The sequence below is a fragment of the Maniola hyperantus genome, chromosome 10, assembly GCF_902806685.2.
Source record: "Maniola hyperantus chromosome 10, iAphHyp1.2, whole genome shotgun sequence".
Classification (NCBI taxonomy): domain Eukaryota; kingdom Metazoa; phylum Arthropoda; class Insecta; order Lepidoptera; family Nymphalidae; genus Maniola; species Maniola hyperantus.
The window spans coordinates 11,131,460-11,150,695 of NC_048545.1; the positions used below are offsets into that span (position 1 = coordinate 11,131,460).

General features: G+C 38.0%; 1 pseudogene; it reads left to right on the forward strand.

Annotated features, from left to right (window-relative positions):
* The first annotated feature begins 1,007 nt into the window (after nt 1-1,007).
* On the forward strand, nt 1,008-5,827 carry LOC117986131 (angiotensin-converting enzyme-like; annotated as a pseudogene).
* The last annotated feature ends 13,409 nt before the right edge of the window (nt 5,828-19,236 follow it).

Genomic DNA, 19,236 nt, shown 5'->3' on the forward strand with positions numbered 1-19,236 from the left:
TTCATTTCATTACTTTACCTACCTGAAACTTCTTTCACATCTTCCTAAGGTAAACTGGCATATATAAGGTCCTCAAACCTCAAGTCGCCCTTGTGGTTTTACTTTTTAAGGATCCTTAAAATTTCTCAATAGTCTTTCTTAGTGAGGGTCTATAAAAATGCAGGATACATAGATACAAAATTTTAAGTTTCTAGGACCACCAGCTTAGGCTATTTCGACAGTGCGTTGTCTATTACAGTTTAATATTATGTTTAAAGAAGTTAATAAAGTATTATCGTGCTTCTTCAATTTAAAAAAAAATAGCTTTACTACTCTTGACTGTATTAATAGAGATTTGGCTTTATCACAATTACTAGCTGATGCCCGCGACTTCGTCCACGTGGATTTACATTTTACAAAATCCCGCGGGAACTCTTTGATTTTCCGGGATAAATAGTAGCTCATGGATTAACTCCAGGGTATAATTTATCTCCATTCCAAATTTCATCCAAATCTGTGCAGCCGGTTTTTCGTGACTGAGTAACAAACATCCAAACATTCACACTTTCACATTTAAAATATTAGTAGGATTAATACAATGTTTAAATCATCTCATTCGAAGTACTTGACATTATCTTCTATCAACCATATTTCATTTTTGTTATTTTGTGTATTGTCTAAAAGTTTTCTGTCTATCACTCAGAATAAGGACTGTTAGAAGTAGCCCTATTGTGACACTTACTGTTAGAGCGAGATAGCTAAATGCATTTAAGCTCTTGTTAGAACGAGACAAAATGATTATGTTTTGTCCTTATCACCGTGGCCACTTTTTTTGTTTGTCAAAATGTATTTGTACGTGAGTATTTGACAAACAACGTGAAGTGTAGAAGGAATGACATTTCACAAGTAAGAAAATCTGCTTGAGCGAGAGGGACTGAGGGGGCCACGCTAGTTGCAAATCTTGACATATCTGTGGTCTATCATAATTCAAAATTGTACTGTAGTGTGTCAATGTCATCTAACCTATCACTATCAATCTTATTATTTCCACCACAGATTACGACCTGGTGGAGGAATATTGGGACTCGCTGGTAGAGTATGAAGGGGCGACGTTGGCTGCTCGTGACATCTGGCAGCACGTTCAACCCCTGTACCTAAAGTTGCATAAGTATGTTACTCTGAGGCTCCGAGGTGCAGAAGAAGTTGGGAAACCACTGCCTGTGCATTTATTCAGTAAGTTTTACTTTAGCAACAGCATTGTCAGGGCTCCTCTATGGTCCTGTACCTATTTGGCTTAGCTGAAGATATGATACGTTGTAGTATAATTTATTAAGGCGTTACTAAGCCTATGGAAGGACGTACGAGCCAGCAGGGCACTGCCATAGCTATTTCTATATAAATTCTACACCAATGTCTTAAATCGTTGCCAGTTGATTTTTTATTATGATGTGGCGGTTGCCACAATTGCAACTAGATGGCGCTATTCAATCGATAGCATATCATGACGTAATTCAGAACAAATGTATCGTCGCCAGTACTCGCACTAACGGAGTTTTCTGCAATTTGGACTATATTAAAATACAACCGTCGGCCCAGCTGGCGCTACCGAGCACAACCAACCGCTTCGGTGGGAGATCTCCCTTTTGGTACGGTCAAGCAAGCATACCGCTCCCGTACAATAATTATGTTGGTGTTTCATTTTGTAGAAATATGAAGAAGTGAACGAATTATCTCGTCCAAGCTTACATCTTATCACACTTAGTAACTCTATGCAAGACATACTGTCCATGATTGGAAAATAGTTATACAGATTTTCAGGTCATTTTTATAAGGGATTTTCACGAACTCGATCGGTATTTGTTGATTTTTAACCGACTTCCAAAAAGGGGTAGTTCTCAATTCAGCCCGTTTTTTTATTAGAAAATTTTAATACTTGTAAAGAGTTAGCAATGAAATACGGTAGGTATCTGTACAATATTTATGACCTATAAAATAATTCAATTATCATCGTTTCCCATTTCCAAGTTTTATTCCACAATAAAACCATTGTACGTGCGGCTCTTAGGATCCAGTCTAACAAAGGAATCGATTCTACGTGAAAATTTAATTCCACAGGATCTCTCACGGGGGATGACTGGTCTAATCTAATCGAGAGTTTACTACCTAAATATCCAGATATATATCAAAAGGTCCACGCCAATATTCAACTTAAGGTATGATTCTCAATATCTTTTTTTTAAATGCAGGATATATTATAGACTTCAATTTAATGACCATACATGTAATGAAACGTAGATACATTGAGTGTGTTCTAGAACATTTTTGTGGTGTTGCGTGTTGGTTGTATGTGTACCTTGCTTTTCCTGCTTTAGTGGGAGGGCGGATGGTGCATACTGCATTCTGCAAGTTGTATCATACCAAATCTGTTTTTATAGATTATTGCAAATTAAGCTTGTGGTTCCTTGTATGTCAGTTTTATCAAACCCAGCTTGTACCCCTTAGGTTTCTGCATGGTATCGTACCCGAACACTAGTTCACTTGGGGTACGGATTTGCGAGTAGAAAGGTAAATGGTCAAACCGAACCTCCTACCTGACTAATTTAGAAATTTGACCTAGACGATATCCTCACCAGGACCTCTTATTTACAAAGCCGCTACCCCAGAGAATTTGTCGAAAAACGTTTTCACCTATATTTACCTTTGCAGGATATAGGAGGATTAAACGCATACAGGGAAGCAAACAATTTACTCAGACAGTTAAATTTAGGCGAAGTCCCCAACGATATCTTAACAGAATCAGCCTTCAACGGCACTTGTCCTCCAACTATAGTAGACTGGTGCCAACCCAATAAACTGAGATTTATATCGTGCAAAGATGTCAGCATTCAGAACTATATGGACGCGCACGAGACAGCCACGAAGATAAGATTCAAAATAACAACGGCTCTACACAGCAATAACACTTATATTTGAGAGAAGCTCCACGTTATTCAGGTATCATTAATTTGTTATTGAGCGACAATGTGCCCTGCCCATTGCCACTTCAGTTTCGCAACTCGTTGAGCTACGTCAGTTCCTTTAGTTCTCCTACGGATCTCCTCATTTCTGATTTGATCACGTAGAGAAACTCCAAGCATGGTGGGCAGGGCGCATAGTTCGTAAAACCGATAGACGTTGAGGTCCCTGGTGCTGGAATGGCGACCTCGCACCGGAACACACAGTGTTTGAAGACTCCAAACTAGGTGGATGGACGACATCAGACGAGTCACAGGGAGCCGCTGGATTCAGGCGACGTAAGACCGTGGCGTGTGGAAAACCCTACAAGAGACCTATGTCCAGCGGTGGATGTCTATCGGTTGATGATGATTGATGAGCGACAATGGCGTCGCGAGTCACGACGCGTGGCACCTTTGACGCTTGCTATTTCATAATAACCACAAATCACGAAGGACTACCTTTTGTGCTTTTGTGAACAGTCTCACACTGGAACTCCTTGTCAAGATAGGAGCTTCTTTAGGGGACCTTTTGTTATATTCAACCTTGAAGCAGCTTCAAGGTTGAATATGACAAATGTCGTCTGAATGGTCCCCTAAAGAAGCCCTTTTCTTGATTGTGTATTCCGTTGTTAATGTCAGTCTTTTGTTTTTCACAGCTATTTATGAAGCGGTGCCAGGTTTTGTATCGCTTCTGTCACTGAACCCTCATACGCTTGATCGGGCAGGACTATATCCTCTGGAAAGATTTAATTACAATATTAACCATCACCGCCTGGTCTTACAGCTTATCATTGCATTGAGAGATTTGCCCAAGTAAGTAAGAAATCTCTGTTTAGAGATAAGCATTTCCAATGTAAACTTAATTTATTATTACTTTGTAACTACAATTTTTGGTACATGAATAATAAAAATAAATAAATAACCACTGATCCAATTTTTTGACTGTGATTCTTCTTGATAATATTGATAAGTAAAGAGTCCAGAAAGGGTTAACAAGCTTTATTAAATATCTAATCAATTACTATGCAATATGTCGAACTGAAACGCTAGATTGCTTGACGTTAATATGACTTTTCTGGTAAGTAGAGTCTTAAACTAGCCTTATTTATAAAGACGACACCTGCGACGATTTGGAAGTTTAAATCCCCAAATTGACTCATCCTGGAATCCATAGCTCACTTTAGTGAGATGGAGGTCATCGAATAAAATAATAATAGTTTTCTTTTTTTCTTTTTCATGATTATCTTTACTTCTCTATCTCTTTTTCAGATTAAATTATTATTTGGCAATAGATGAATGGAGAATAAAAGTCCTGATGGGTCAAATTCCTTTATCAAAAGTAGAAGACAGTTGGAGCGAGTTCAGGAGAAACTTTTCTCTAATAGAATCCTCAAGCTCTGACATTCTTGGAGATCCATATGTTTTGTTTAACAAGCCATATATCGGGTAAGAAAGAGCACCTATATAATTTTCATAGAAATGTGAATGTTTGTGAGCTTGCCTGTTAGTCTGTTACCTTTCACGGCTCAACCCCTATATTGGTCATGAAGTGTGAAGATCCTGGAGATGGGCAAAGGATACTATGAATTTTAAATTTCTAAATTCACGCAGACAAAGACGTACAAGCAAGTTACCTTCATGAAATTTCGTTCTATGTTCAAAATAAAGAAAATTGTTATTTTACTTTCAGGAAATTCCTAGGTCTCATATTGAAGTACCAAATCTATCAATCATTTGCCGAAGAGCTAATATCAGATGACTTGGATTTGATCACACATATTTTCCAAAATAATCAACGTCTAATGTGAGTACCCTTAATAGAAAAATATTTGTTAATGTAATAAAACTATAGTTATCTGAAATTTTGAATTTTTTTCTTTTCAGTGATGTCATGATGCAGGGTTTTAGCGTCTCATGGCCTGAAATGATCAGTGATCTATTGGTAAAACGTGAAAATGGACTAGAATACAATGCACTCACGGATTACTTTAGACTGTTAGACGAATATTTGGATAACCAATTAGACCCAGCAAATGATCATTCTGTCGAGGATTACAACGAACCTCCTCCCGAAGTTGATTTACAAGAAAATGAAATTCCCGAAGAAACCAGCCTACCAAAATCTGAGGATGGAAATGAAAAGAAAGATGTTCCTCTAAGAAAAACTCACGATGACATCCTTGATAATATTATAGAGACTGAAGAAGATTCGAACTCTAAATATGAAACGTCTACTGTGGGTGTCTTGGAAATTAAGAATCCAGTAGCAGCCGGGGACCAAAGTGATGCTCAAAATCCCAAAGAAGCTTCATACAACGTTTACTGGTGGATCGGAGTTGCTGTTGCGCTTGCAGTCGTTGTAATATTAGTAGCAATAATTGCTAGAAAGCGACAGAGCCATAGAAAACAACTAGAGAAACAAAGAAGAAGACAGACCCCTGATTTGAAGAATATCGGTTCTAAAGGTGGAGCCGATATAAATTGTTCAGGACACTAGTGAATTTGTGCCAATACGATTTATGAGGAGTGTAGAGTACAAATGTGTTGATGGTTAAATGTTTTATGTTTTGATTTTAATGTGCTTAATTTGGTTTAGATTAATTGGTGTAAAAGTGGATTATTTATTCTTACTCTATGGTGCTGTATCTTTTATAGATTCCGTTTCAACTGTTGCATTTATGTTTGTCTTTAGTTCAATGTGTGTTTGTGCGTTTGTTTCTATTGCAACTGTAAAAATATTCTTAGATAGTGAAGATGAAAAAAATATTTTTGTACATATCACAATTTGAAAAAATATAGTAAGTTTTAATAATGGTTACCAATTGTGTACGATAGGTGTAAATTCTAGTTAGATGTAATTTCGCCGTGCCTTAAGCGTTTCAATTTCGTATAAGTAAAGAAATATATATTAAAGGAAACGATCAAATTTGTAATTAAATAAGGTAATTTTATAAATCTCTATTTACTCTGCTCTCAAAGACCAAACCATTATCTTTTTATGTGATCTTATTTATTTACTTACTAACATTTTTATTGTTTTAACTAGATTATTTATTTTAAAGAATTAGGACAACCCAGGTATTTAATAATATTATTTTGTTATTATTAGTGTTCACACTAAGTGCGGCAACTTCGCAAGGCTTTGCTTTGCCAATTAGCATGGCCGAATCATATTCACATCACATACATCACAGTCTCGGTCGTACAACTACAAAGCAATGCTTTGACAGGCTGTCGCATTCAATGTAGACCTATATAACTATTGATGCATTTTAATTATTTTAATTGTTAGATTACTAACTCTCGTTAGTAAGCATGATAACAAATTTGTCTCAGAATTCGATAAAAGGAGTAAAAAATAAATGTTTTAAATAAATCTTCAGTTGTTTCATTTCCAAGTTTTACATAATTCTTGGTATGTATTCGTCAGTGCTTGTTGCACTAATGCAACTTATTTTATTTTGTGTCATCCTATCGAAATGGACCTAGACTGATAGTACTATCATTTCCCTCATTTTCAGAATCGACCTAATGACCTATAGTCGTGGTCCAAGTCTCACAGGACGCGCCCTTAGGAAGAAGACGTTACCCCCAGTCTATCCAATTGTTTATTCGAGCCCTAGGGCTCACCCCCAGGTGGATCTCCGCGCTCGCCACCCCACCCCATTGGACACTATATCGGCCAGTGAGGCCTACGCAGCATACTCAATCCATCTCTATGCTCAATCCGAAACATTGCGATTGAGCATAACAAACCTTAGGACAAGCGCAGACGGAGCGCGCCGAGTAATAGCGAATGGTGTCGAGGCTTGGCGAATGGCAATGAGTAAGTATGTTATACCATAATGAAGTGTACCGTAGGTCGTAAGTATGTTTCTACCAATATTCTTATTTAGATTGACAGTAGAATAATTTAGAGAAAAAATCTCCATTCGTCCACCCAGGGCATTACAAAGTTTCCATTTATCCATTCACTAAGTTACATTATTATACAAATTAAATAAGTAGGTATCAGATTCTATAAAGTTATTCTATTTATTATTGCGACTTATTTGTTGTTTCAAAGTAGGTTAATGTCTTAGGGTCTTATCACAATGGCGATTTGCAAACGTTCTTTCGAGCGAGAAACTTAAGTGCTTGGTGCGAAAACGCAGCGCGTTTTGTGGCAATGATCCTGCATACGGCAATCTATAAATTCAATAGTATTCGATTTCTAAGCAATCGATAACAATATTCGATTTCTAAATAATACTAAGCAAAGAAAATCTATTAGTGAATCTAATTCATTTTTTTTTTTACTTCAAAAAACGGAGGAGGTTCTCAATTCGTCGGAATCTTTTTTTTAAGTGAATTTTAGACTATATTTGGCATTTGTTTCTCATAATGTACAACAAAGGTAAGACAATTAATCTACTTTAGCCAAGAATTATCAAACATTATGGTCTGAATGGCCGTAGCCAGGAATTGATTTCGGAGGGGGTTTTCCGTTTCGGGGAGGAAAACTGTTGCTCGACTTGATGGGTGGACACAACAAGACGACGCCACTAGACCGACACCACTGGCACAAACACCTTATGTAAATTAATTAATAACCTTATGTTATAATATGTTGGAAATACAGTCCTGTCTACCTACCTATAATACCTATTCTCGGCGCTTCCTTCGCTAATCACCTAGCTGTAATTACGCTTTAACAATTAAATAGGTACCTACCTACTCATTGAATACATTACAACTTTTAAAAAAGGTATATCTACAACCAGGTACCTACCTAAATATAATTAATACCTATATGCCTACTCTTATTTGCTATCTGGTAATAGAAGGGCTGGATAATTTTTGCGCAGCCGGCTGTCCAGCGCGGAAATGCAACCAGTATTCTTGGCACCATTCACGCGGGTATGATTTGTATAGTAATTAGATTAGATAAGACTAGCTTTAAGTTTTTATTGTAATATTTCAATAAACTAATAATACTTATAATTTGTGTCTGCAAATAAAAGAATTGAATTGAAAATCACGTTCACAAGTCGCCAGTGTCGTAAGACCTTAAAAGATGAGAAGAGACCTCATAAATCATTTTCATGTTTTTGTTTGCGCGTCTTTTGATAACTTTAAGATTGATCTTCATTTATTTTGAGCCGCCTTCTTGGATGTTTGTCACCTCAAGGTCATATTACCTGTTAAAAGTTAGTATAAGGCCAGGGACATATCTAGCGATATTGTGCGAGCGGACGGCGTGCGGAATTCCACTGTTCAAATTAGAAGTGAAAAAGTGGACTATCATAATGTTAATATCTGGAAAAATAAATGATTTGTTACTAGAAATAAAAATAAACTTATGCCAGCTAAGCTTTAGGCTAAGTGAACTTAACAATAGGGTCTTGGACTGTAATAAAGGACGTGATTTTTTGTATAGCGGTAGTTTATGGTTCTAGAATAATTATTAAAGAGAATAATTTTAAAAAATCAAGAAGAGTGCGATTGTTACTATATAGCTAATAGCTTAGCTCTCAAAAGTACGGCGGCGGTAGTAGGTCTATTGCTCAACACATCTCTATCATTTCCTTCAGTGGAAGGCACCCTTACCTACTGTGCCAGTTTTAAATCAAAATTACCATTATGCTTTTCGACCGAGCCTCCGATGTAATTAATACTTTTTATATCTATCCCGGTTTATATTCAGCTCTTTATCGTGCCTTTTGAAATTCAGCGATCATTTTAATTAACCCAAATATTTTTTTTCTGACATGGAATTTTTTCGCCGGAATCGTATCAATCCTAAATTAGCTGAAATATCATGAACATCAGATAAAAGTAACATTTATTATTTTATTTATTATATCCTGCTGAAGATGTTATTCTAAGTGCAGACCCGTGCTCGTTAGTGGATCGGTTTCTTTTTGTTCCATTAAGTCTAGATGGGTAGTGGGATAACTTGGAAGGGCTATGGGCAGTTTTTTATCACACCCATACTCTTATATCAGTTTCTATACATGCCATCGTACCGGAACGCTCAATCGCTGTACGGCACGGCTTTGCTGGTAGGGTGGTAACTAGCCACGGCCGTAGGTCTCCCCACCAGACCAGCCTAGAGACAATTTAGAAATTATAAATTGCCTCCCATTTTTTTTTTTTTAAAGAATATTAGCCATGTTAAATGACTAATATTCCCCTTTCCTCTCCAACTAAGCGTCAAGCTTGTGCTAGGAGTAGGTACGACAATATTGCAACGGGCGGGGTTTGAACCGTCGACCTTTCGGTTTTCAGTCCACTCCTTTACCCGTTGAGCTATTGAGGCTCTATAAAGGCTCTATTTATAAGACCACATCACCACTGCGCCAAGGAGGTCGTCGAAAACCGCAGTAAAATCACCCGTCATGGGTTGATGATGATGATGAAATACAATAAGGATTGTGTAGCTATAACTACCTGACTTTTATTATACAGGTTGTAACCAGAACGCTAGCAAAAAGTTCGCGCTACTGTTATACTACCTAAACACAATCCAATACCAATAACCATTTGCCTCATTTTGTAGTTTTATGTGATTGCGTTTTTTTTAAACCAGCAATGTATGGCGTGCAAAACTCGGGTCAATGCCCCGCCTACGATGCGGGGATTGACTCCGAGTGGCCTACTTACGCAACGTTCGTTGACCTCTGGCGTCATTCAGATGTTTTATTTGCAATTTATCGTAATCGTAAACTTTTACAAAATTATAAGATTTTCAATAAAAAAAAATCTGCGCGTTCTTTTGTGGTATCATATCAATAATAAGCAGTAGGTACCTGTCTTCGTTTTTGCCAGCGTTCTGGTTACATCCTGTATATTCTGTTATTTTATGAACAAGTGAATACGCGAGACTCGGGCATTTCTAAAGCACCTGTATAGATACTAAGGTAACTTAAACTTTTTGAAAGTTTGCATACCTTTCAAAAATATTAAATTGCATTTATGCAAAGGTACTCTCGTCTCGTTATACAATCAAATAAGAGCTTTCGGAGTGCTTTCTTAGAATTTAATGTAATCTTAAATTTGCCCGCAGCTGCTTACTATGGTTAAGTTAGCAACAAAGCAAATTGAAATGAAGTACGAGTGCTTGCAATAGAAATGTATGAGGGGTACTTACCTTTTATTTTGTCTGTGCTTTTATGAATCAACTAGCTTATGCTCGCGTCTTTGTCCGCGTGGACTACACAAATTTCAAACCCCTATTTCACCCCCTTAGGGGTTGAATTTTCAAAAATCCTCTCTAAGCGGATGCCTACGTCATAATAGCTATCTGCATGCCAAATTTCAGCCTGATACGTCTATTAATTTGAGCTGTGCGTTGATAGATCAGTCAGTCAGTCAGTCACCTTTTCCTTTTATATATTTAGAAGACTAGACTCTAGTGGTATTACAGTGAGATGAGCAAAAAGTTGGTAAGTATAATGCATATATTTTTAGAACTCACTCGCCATTTTTGTTCTGTGTCAACTGTGATATCAAATGTACGCGGCAGAAAATAATGTAGGTACATCCACATCGAGCTTTAGAATGAGATTTCGGCTTTGAAGAGCGTTGTCTCTGTCACGTTTACCTATGTGACGTTTTGTCGGTCTCAACGACAGAGACAATGCTCTACAAAGCGATAAATCTCTTTCTAAAGGCCGACGTACATTATTTTCTGCCGCGTACTGTACGGTTTACCTACCGTAGGTACGAGTACAATTATTCATGTTGGTGGGTTTACCCTACCCGAAATTGTACTTTTGAAATCACAGTTGACACATAGAACAAACATGGCGAGTGAGTTCTCAAAATGCACTATAGATATTATGTAGCTTTTTGCCGCTCTTCATTTGCTCCTCCAAAGTCAAAGCGAAAAACTTGAGCTAAAAGCATATGGGATGACATTTATGACTCCAATGACTGCGATTTGGACCTTTCGGAACAGCTTTCGGATTTCATAGTTTTTCTATAAATCTTTTCATGTGCCTCTGTATTCTCAGCCTAGCCTTTTAATTGTCAATCTGAGTCTCTGGCCCTGAATTCAGAATAGGTGGAAGCGGTAAAGGAGCGTGAACTTGTCGTCACCCAAAAGGTGTCTAGTACGACATAAATTAATATAAAAAAAGACATAAGTATCTATAGATATTTGTATATAGGTATTTGTTCGTTTGCGTGGATTGAAGTTTGTAAAATACCACGGGAGCTCTTCGATTTTCGGGGATCAAAAGTAGTCTATTTCACTGTTCAGGTGTCTAAGGATATCCTTACATAAAATTCACGTCAATGTATTGCTCCTTTGCGGCATAATTGAAGGACATAATGAACAATTTCTTTCCCATGTATAGTATTAGTAGTGATGAGCGAGTTACTTTAAATCGCTGATATGGTGTCCCAGTACCTATTAAAGATACAATATACTACCATACTATACTAGATACCATTTCTATATCACTTTAATATAGTTTTCTGTGGTCTCTGGAGTACTTACGTAAATTACGAGTCAGCAGACATGATCCGGGCAATTTATTTTATTGTCTTTCTGACGTCTGTGTCGTAACTCAAGGATGTGCTGTGTTTTAGGATACTCCACAACCCTGGCTGCAATTTCTTACAACGGATATGAGTTTAGGTACAAGTCCTTTGACGTAACCCACCTGTAAAATTTAAATATATACCAGTATCTCACTTTTCTTATTTTTCTGGTGTACCTAATTTTTAATACGGTATAATAAGAGCTAGCGTGCACTACGGTGCTGTGAGTTGCCTGCGTTTGAAAATCCGCAAATTTGAATTTTAATCTATCAAAATCCGGGGCGGAATTAATTCCGCACTGCGCGCACTTCTATGTACCTAGTTCTACAGTTCACAGAGTTTGCGGAAAAAACGTACGGAAATTTTCCGTGCTACGCGCTAGCTCTTAAAGAAAAATACCTCTGTGTACCGGTCATCACCTTCATCATTATCAACCGCCGTCCATCCACTGCCGGACATAGGTCTCTTGTAGGGACTTCCACGTCACCATCCACCGGTTAGCTGCGTCTCGGTTAATGTCGTCTGTCCATCTAGCAGTTTTCCGACGCTGGGCGTTCCGGTGGGAGGTCGTCATTCCCGCAGCTTGGGACCCCAACGTCTATCGGTTTTTCAAACTAAGTATGTGTAACGGTCACAAAGCGGTAATATGTTTATGTAACTGTACTTACAAACATCTGTTATAGTTTATTTTTAAAATGGCTGCGTCACAAAGAAATATGGACAGACGAACTGTGTGTGTTCCTTAATTTATTACGGAACCCTAAAAAGCTGATATGATAGGATAGCTTTAACCTCGAAAATCAGAGCTTTACTGGCTTAAGTACTCGTACATAAATCAAAAGTACCAAACTAACGAAAGAGTCATGGAAGTCTTTATGGGTTTAGTTAAGTGTTTCCGTATTTGTACGACCCTCGCAAAGTCTTGGGAATGTTCCGGACAAAGCTTTGCGGTCATCTAACAAGGCCGGGATAATTTATATTTCCATGACGTTTGGTCCGAAACTTGTAGTCCAAACTAGCTTTTACCCGCGACCTCTGCACAATTCCGAGATGATGCACGGTCCACGGTATTAATAGAGGTCAGTGCTGGCCGAACAGAGCTTAAAGTTGTCGTTATAACCAAACTTAGGCATCCATTAAATGTGAGGTTCTGCATCAGTCAATTCCTCGTGATTGATAAAGTATTGATGGACCAGAACATTGTCCAGATATATTATGTATATGAACGCAAGGCTGCCTTTATATACATAATATCATGCACTTGGACGCTTAGTCCAATTGCGTGATTCATAGGACATATTCTGGTCTAGTGGGACGAGTAGTCTTGGACTTGAACTATTAGTGCGCAGAGATCCCTAACAGAAATCTGTATTTTCCTTATACAGGAACTAGCTTATGCCCGCGACTTCATCCGCGTGGAATACACAAATTTCAAATAATTACCTTACCGGATGTGTACGTCATAATAGCTATCTGCATGCCAAATTTCAGCCCAATCCGTCCAGTAGTTTCAGCTGTGCGTTGATAGATCAGTCAGTCTGCTTTCCCTTTTATATATTTAGATGAGATAATATTATTATATCTATATATATACAATTCAAAGTCCTGACTGACTGACTGACATATATACCAACGCACAGCCTAAACCGCTGGTCCTATAGACATGAAATTTGGAGGGTCTATTCTTTGTAAAGAGTAGGTATCCACTAAGAAAGGATTTTTCGAAATGGGGGTTGGAAGGTAATATGTGTTATTCGGTGCTGTTCAGAGTGCGCGTCCTGATGTTATAATGTTTGTGTCTGAAAAAAAATGCCATTTGTTTCCTGTAGGCCACGCGGGCGAAGCCGCGGGCAGAAGCTAGTGTTTCATAAATCCGGATATTGGCTTCAGAGTTCAGATTAATAAATCATGATATGAAAAAGGTCTGTGAAAAGACGTGGGTGTCGTTTTTGAGCATTGGCATCATTCATTCGTTGTCGTTACGGCTTTATGCCTTTATCAAAACACAATTCGGAAAAATGGAAATGATTCGCGGAAAATTGTAACGATTCTGTAATTGATTTGGTATGAATATGATATTTATGTATTATTCTGTTACTATATGATGCCCGCGACTTCTAAAAAAGCTTTTTTAAATCACGTGGGAACTTTTTTTTTCAGGAATTTCCGGGACGCAAGCTACCTCTGTGCCTACTTACCTTTCAAACAAAAGCGGTTAAACGGATTTATCTCACGTTAATTTTTTTTCTTGTACTCGTAATATGTCTATCTGCCATCGGCTTTCTAGCCATAATCAGATTTTGGGTAAGTGTGTAAAATTTATTTATTTAAACATCTTTATTACGCAACCTAAGGAACTTATAGAACTGCAAGATTCATTCAATCGAAAGACAACTGCGTCAGGGAAATCGTCAGATTGCTTGATTATTAAGTGATCATAACACGCAAACCTGAAAGGCCTGATGCTATTCATTAGCGGTTTTAGATTCAGCATCTTTATCCGCTTCCGTAGGTATAATTAGTTTCAGGAAATCACAGTTCTTATTTCCTTGGGAGATTTATTGGTTAATTAATAACTCATAATACAGAAAAGGGTCTAAGAAAATTAATGGGAGTTCTTTGGGGCGAAGTTTAGCTGTTATCTATGTAAAGATAATATACTAGCTGATCCGTTCAGGCTTCGCTCGCAGGGAATTTATTAGGTAAGATTTATTCAATTCATTTCATGGGGTTATTTAAGGGGCGGAACAACACATTCCTATAAAAGGCCGGAAACGCATTGGTGGTTCCTGTGTTACTGCAAATGTTCATGGGGTTGCGGTAATCACTTAACATCAGGTGACCCGCCTGCTCGTTTGCTCGCCATTTTTATTTTAAAATAAAAGATCAATAGCGTGGACTAACATCTAAAATATAAAGTTTCTAGACCCAGCTGTTTGAGCTGTACGTTTATACTTTCATATATAAAAGGAAAAGGTGACTGACTGACTGACTGACTGATCTATCAACGCACAGCTCAAACTATTGGACGGATCGGGCTGAAATTTGGCATGCAGATAGCTATTACGACGTAGGCATCCGCTAAAAAAGGATTTTTGAAAACTCAACCCCTAAGGGGGTGAAATAGGGGTTTGAAATTTGTGTAGTCCACGCGGACGAAGTCGCGAGCATAAGCTAGTACTTCATATTATGTAAGTCAGTCTGAAGTCTGCATAGATTCAGGTTTTTATAAATGATATAGACAGACATACTTGCATTTATAGCTTTAGTTGTAGCTTTAGTTTTAAGTTTGCGTAATAATTATCACCACTATATCTTAGAAATCCAACATCTGACCTTCAAAAAGAGTTATTAATTACCTATTTTGAATAAATCATTTGACTTTTGACTTTATAACATTAACGCTGCTTAAACTTTTGAACTATAAAGCAATAGTCTCTATAGCTCAACAGTTAAGAAGCAGTCTGAAAGGTCGGCGGTTTAAACCCCACCCGCCCGTTGAACTTTTGTCGTACCTACACTTAACACAAGCTTAGTTGGACGGGAAAAGCCGTGATTAACATGGCTAATAATTTTCTTTTCTGTTTTAATTCTGTGGAAAAGTTTTTTTGAAAAAGATATTAAAAAATCCAAATGAACTTCAGAGATAAACTCACAATACCCACTAAAATTTGTTTGTGTAAAAGTAGTTTGCATGTAATTGTATAATAATTATATATTTAGCATGTATGTATTGTTAATGTACCTAACTTTGCAATGCCCTAACGGGGCTTCATGTAACCATGAAAGCAAATGAATAAATAAATCATAAATCATAAAAATATTAAAAATGCAACTGAAAACCAGCTGTGGATTATTTTGGCGTACGAAGCCAAGACGTGTCCCTAGTCTGTACTATTTCTTCTATGTTTCGGACAGCAAAATTCTTGTCCTAAATTAAGTATTGGCCATAGCATACGGTCATTTATCTTGAAATAAAATTTTCTCAGCACCTTCATACAAACAGGAAAGTAAATCCATTTCTACATGCCCGCATGATGCATTGTTGCGTTCGTAAGAGATATCCTTCCCCACCGTTTATTCCTGTTTGCGGTAAAATACTGATGCCATTTATACCAGTATGTGAATACAGTACCCACTCTAGTCTGTTTTGAATTATTGACTTCATTTCTTTTAATTCATACTAACATTTATTTTACTTTATTAGCAGTTATGCGCGACTGAGAGAGATTGTATAGCAAATCAATAATTTACTACTCATTCGATTTTACAACGTTGCAATATGCTACCGCGGTGGTCCCAGGCTGTGTTTCCACTGACGCGGAGCTGGGTGGAGTGGAGAGGACCGTAAATACCAATCACGCTCCGCTCCACTCCACTCGGCTCCACGTCAGTGGATTGTCGGCTTGACGTATTCACTAATAAAATGATAACGCCCGAATCCGGACTTTTACCGAGCTTTTATAAGACCACATTACAAGTGAATGCTCTAGGTCAGTATGCCAAGCTATGTATTTTAATGTCTTTGAAGTATAAGGCAGTTTCTTAGAAGATCAGAAATTCTGAAAATTTTCCTGGGTCAATGTTCTGAGTTTCCCGGGACTGGTCCCAAGCTACAGTTTTTGCAATTTACGAAGGCGAGTGAACTTTACTTGTGGTTACGTCGTTTACATGGGCATGCGTAAGTGTGCGTGCATGTTGAACCAATCAGTCGCGAGCAAGCGCTCGCAAACGCACACATTTAGTGTAGCTTACTTGTACCAATTCGACTTAAACACAAGCATGAGCCACTCGCCTTCGTGAAATGCAGGAACTATAGGAGAATACGTACCAATAGTAGTAACTATTTCATACATTAAGACCCGGCCTATTTATTTGAACCAGTTCCAAATAAAACGTGCTTAGAATTAAGCCTTTCTTGTGATTGAGTGTGGATTAAAGCCCTGATCGTACACAACGCGTGGCGGAAGCAGCACGACAAGAAGTCTCATTTCACGCGTGTGTACAGTCATGGCAGCAGCGCCGCTTCATAGTGTCAACGCCGTTATACAATCTTTTCAATATCGACTATGTAGTAACTACATAGTCGATATTGAAAAGATTGTATAATTACATACATATACATTGTACATTGTAGTTAGTGTGGTAGCTTTGGTTATAGCTTGGTAACTGCGACGGGCGTAACGCTGCCTTTACGGTGAATGCGTGTGTTAACTTGCATTCAGGTTTTGACTGCTATACCGCTTCCAGGTAAGCCCGCTACAATCTTGGATGGCATCACGTACTCGTACCATATTATCATAAATGTGAAAGTGTGTTTGTTTGTTTGTTGGTTTGTCCTTCAATCACATTGCAACGGGTTGACGTGATTTTTTGCATGGCCTACAGAAGACCTGGAGAGTGACATAGACTAATTTTATTCCGGCAAATCAAAAAGTTCCCACGGGATTTTAAGAACGTAAATCCACCCGGACGAAGTGGCGGGAATTAGCAAGTTGAATATAAAAAAGTGACGTTGCACGTTTTGTTTGACCTGGGTTTAATACTTGAGAGTGCCTTTAAAGAGGAGGAGCTAAGAGTAAATTACGGTTTACATCTTTATTCGCCGCACGCTGCCTTGTATTAGATTCTCCGTGAAAAGGATTTCTATGAGAAACTCATATTTTATCAGTGAAAAAAGCTGACGTAAGCGTTACATTTCTTTCTTAACGAACTACAGATATTTATAGTTACTACGACGACTGTCTTCGTTTAAAATAATTGAACCAGTTGTTATAACTACTAGCTCAACTTTATTTTTAAAAATGAAATGTTGCATATCTTACTGTAGTTTTGATAAAATAATTCCTAGGTAGAGACTAGAGAGCGATCATGCACTAATCCGATCCTAATTCGTGAAAATAAGGATATAAAAAATATCTACGTCATAATGTCATAAGCTGTGGTAGCCTAGTGGTTAGGACGTCCGCCTTCCAATCGAAGGTCGGGGGTTCGATCTAACTTTTCCGAGTTATATGCGTTTTAAGTAATTAAAATATCACGTGCTTTAACGGTGAAGGAAAACATCGTGAGGAAACCGGCATGCCTGAGAGTTCTCCATAATGTTCTCAAAGATGTGTGAAGTTTGCCAATCCGCACTTGGCCAGCGTCGTAGACTATAGCCAAAACCCATCTCACTCTGAGAGGAGACCCGTGCTCTGTAGTGAGCCGGCGATGGGTTGATCATGATGATGATGATGACGTCCCAGAAAAACGGTCTTGAAACATGTATAAACAGACAAATGAACGAACAGTACAGTAAGTAAACTTTTCTTATTAAAAGTTTGGTATTTTCCCTAAAAATATATAAAATCATCGTTAGCATAGAACACACGAGCCAGCCTGCCTGAGCACACACATTTTGACTTAATGTGTAATATTATATCCCCAGTATGTCCCAATATCTTCGAGAACCGTTCAAGGGTAGCATTTTACTGCGGTTACCCACGCCTTTCAAGCTGTCGTCGACATGAATATATTCATTATGCCACAAGCACCAATCTCACATTACAGACGTAAAGCCTGATTCACACCTACGCACGTGCACATACCGAGCACACAACGCGCATCATAAGAACATAATGGCGCTGATTCTGTTGTGTTTCGCTGAACAAAATTTAGAGTATCTGCATCTTTTCTTTTTAATATTGCTACAACAGGACGGAACATGAATTTTATATTGAAAGGCTCTAAATTTTAGTCACGCTACAAACTTAAACGATACGCTCGCTAAAGTCACGACGTTTGACGGCTCTAAATTAAACTTAAAACTGTCAAACTATGTCTGTCCTTTTCATATTATATTAGTAAGAAGAGGATGCGAATGCTCTAAAATTTAGTTGAGCTCAGAAGCAGTACCAATGTGAACGTGTTCACGATTGGTTTGCGAGCAGTTCGTATGTATGTGCGTTCGCGACACGCATGTGCTCACAAAGATGCACGTGCATGACGCATCCTTAGGACGTTTGTACACTCATCCGTCAAATTACGGATCCGTAAGATTACGAATCGAATAAGTACCTACGTATTTGTATGAAGGCCACTTCAAAGATTCACAGATACGAACCGAATACGGATAAGTGCACAAACGCCCATATTCGATCGAGGTGCGTTGTGGCAAGGTTCGTACGCGTGCGCAGGTGTGTACCCATCTTTATGGTAGGTACTCACTTCATATTATAAGTGTTGTAACTCGTATTCCTCATTACAGTAAGTATTTCTCCAAATGAAAACTTGAAGAAAGTGAGAAGGTTAGTGCAATTTAAAAAAGGAAATGAAATAATATAAACGGGAATAACTTTTCCATCTCACTCGCTCGGAAAGGATTCCATTGCCCTTTGAAATCTGCGTGGAAAGTGGTAATTTTGATCGCTAGCGTGCAAAGTACGAAGCGAAATTCGAACGTGACGAACTGTGGTCTATTGTTGGCGTACTTACCTATAGCCCGTACAAAATGACTCCTCACGCGCCATTTTACCCTATGGGTCAACTGTCATGTCAAAAGCACGGTTCACCATTAAAATAAGGACTAAAATCGTACTTTTGACATTAAATTTGACACATAAAGTTAAAATGGCGCATGAGATTGCTTTCGAGGTTAGTAACAGCAATAGTGATCAAAATCATTAAGTACCTACTGTATCTACTGCCCCTTTATAATAAATAAAATCAAATAAAAAAAAATAAAAAAAAA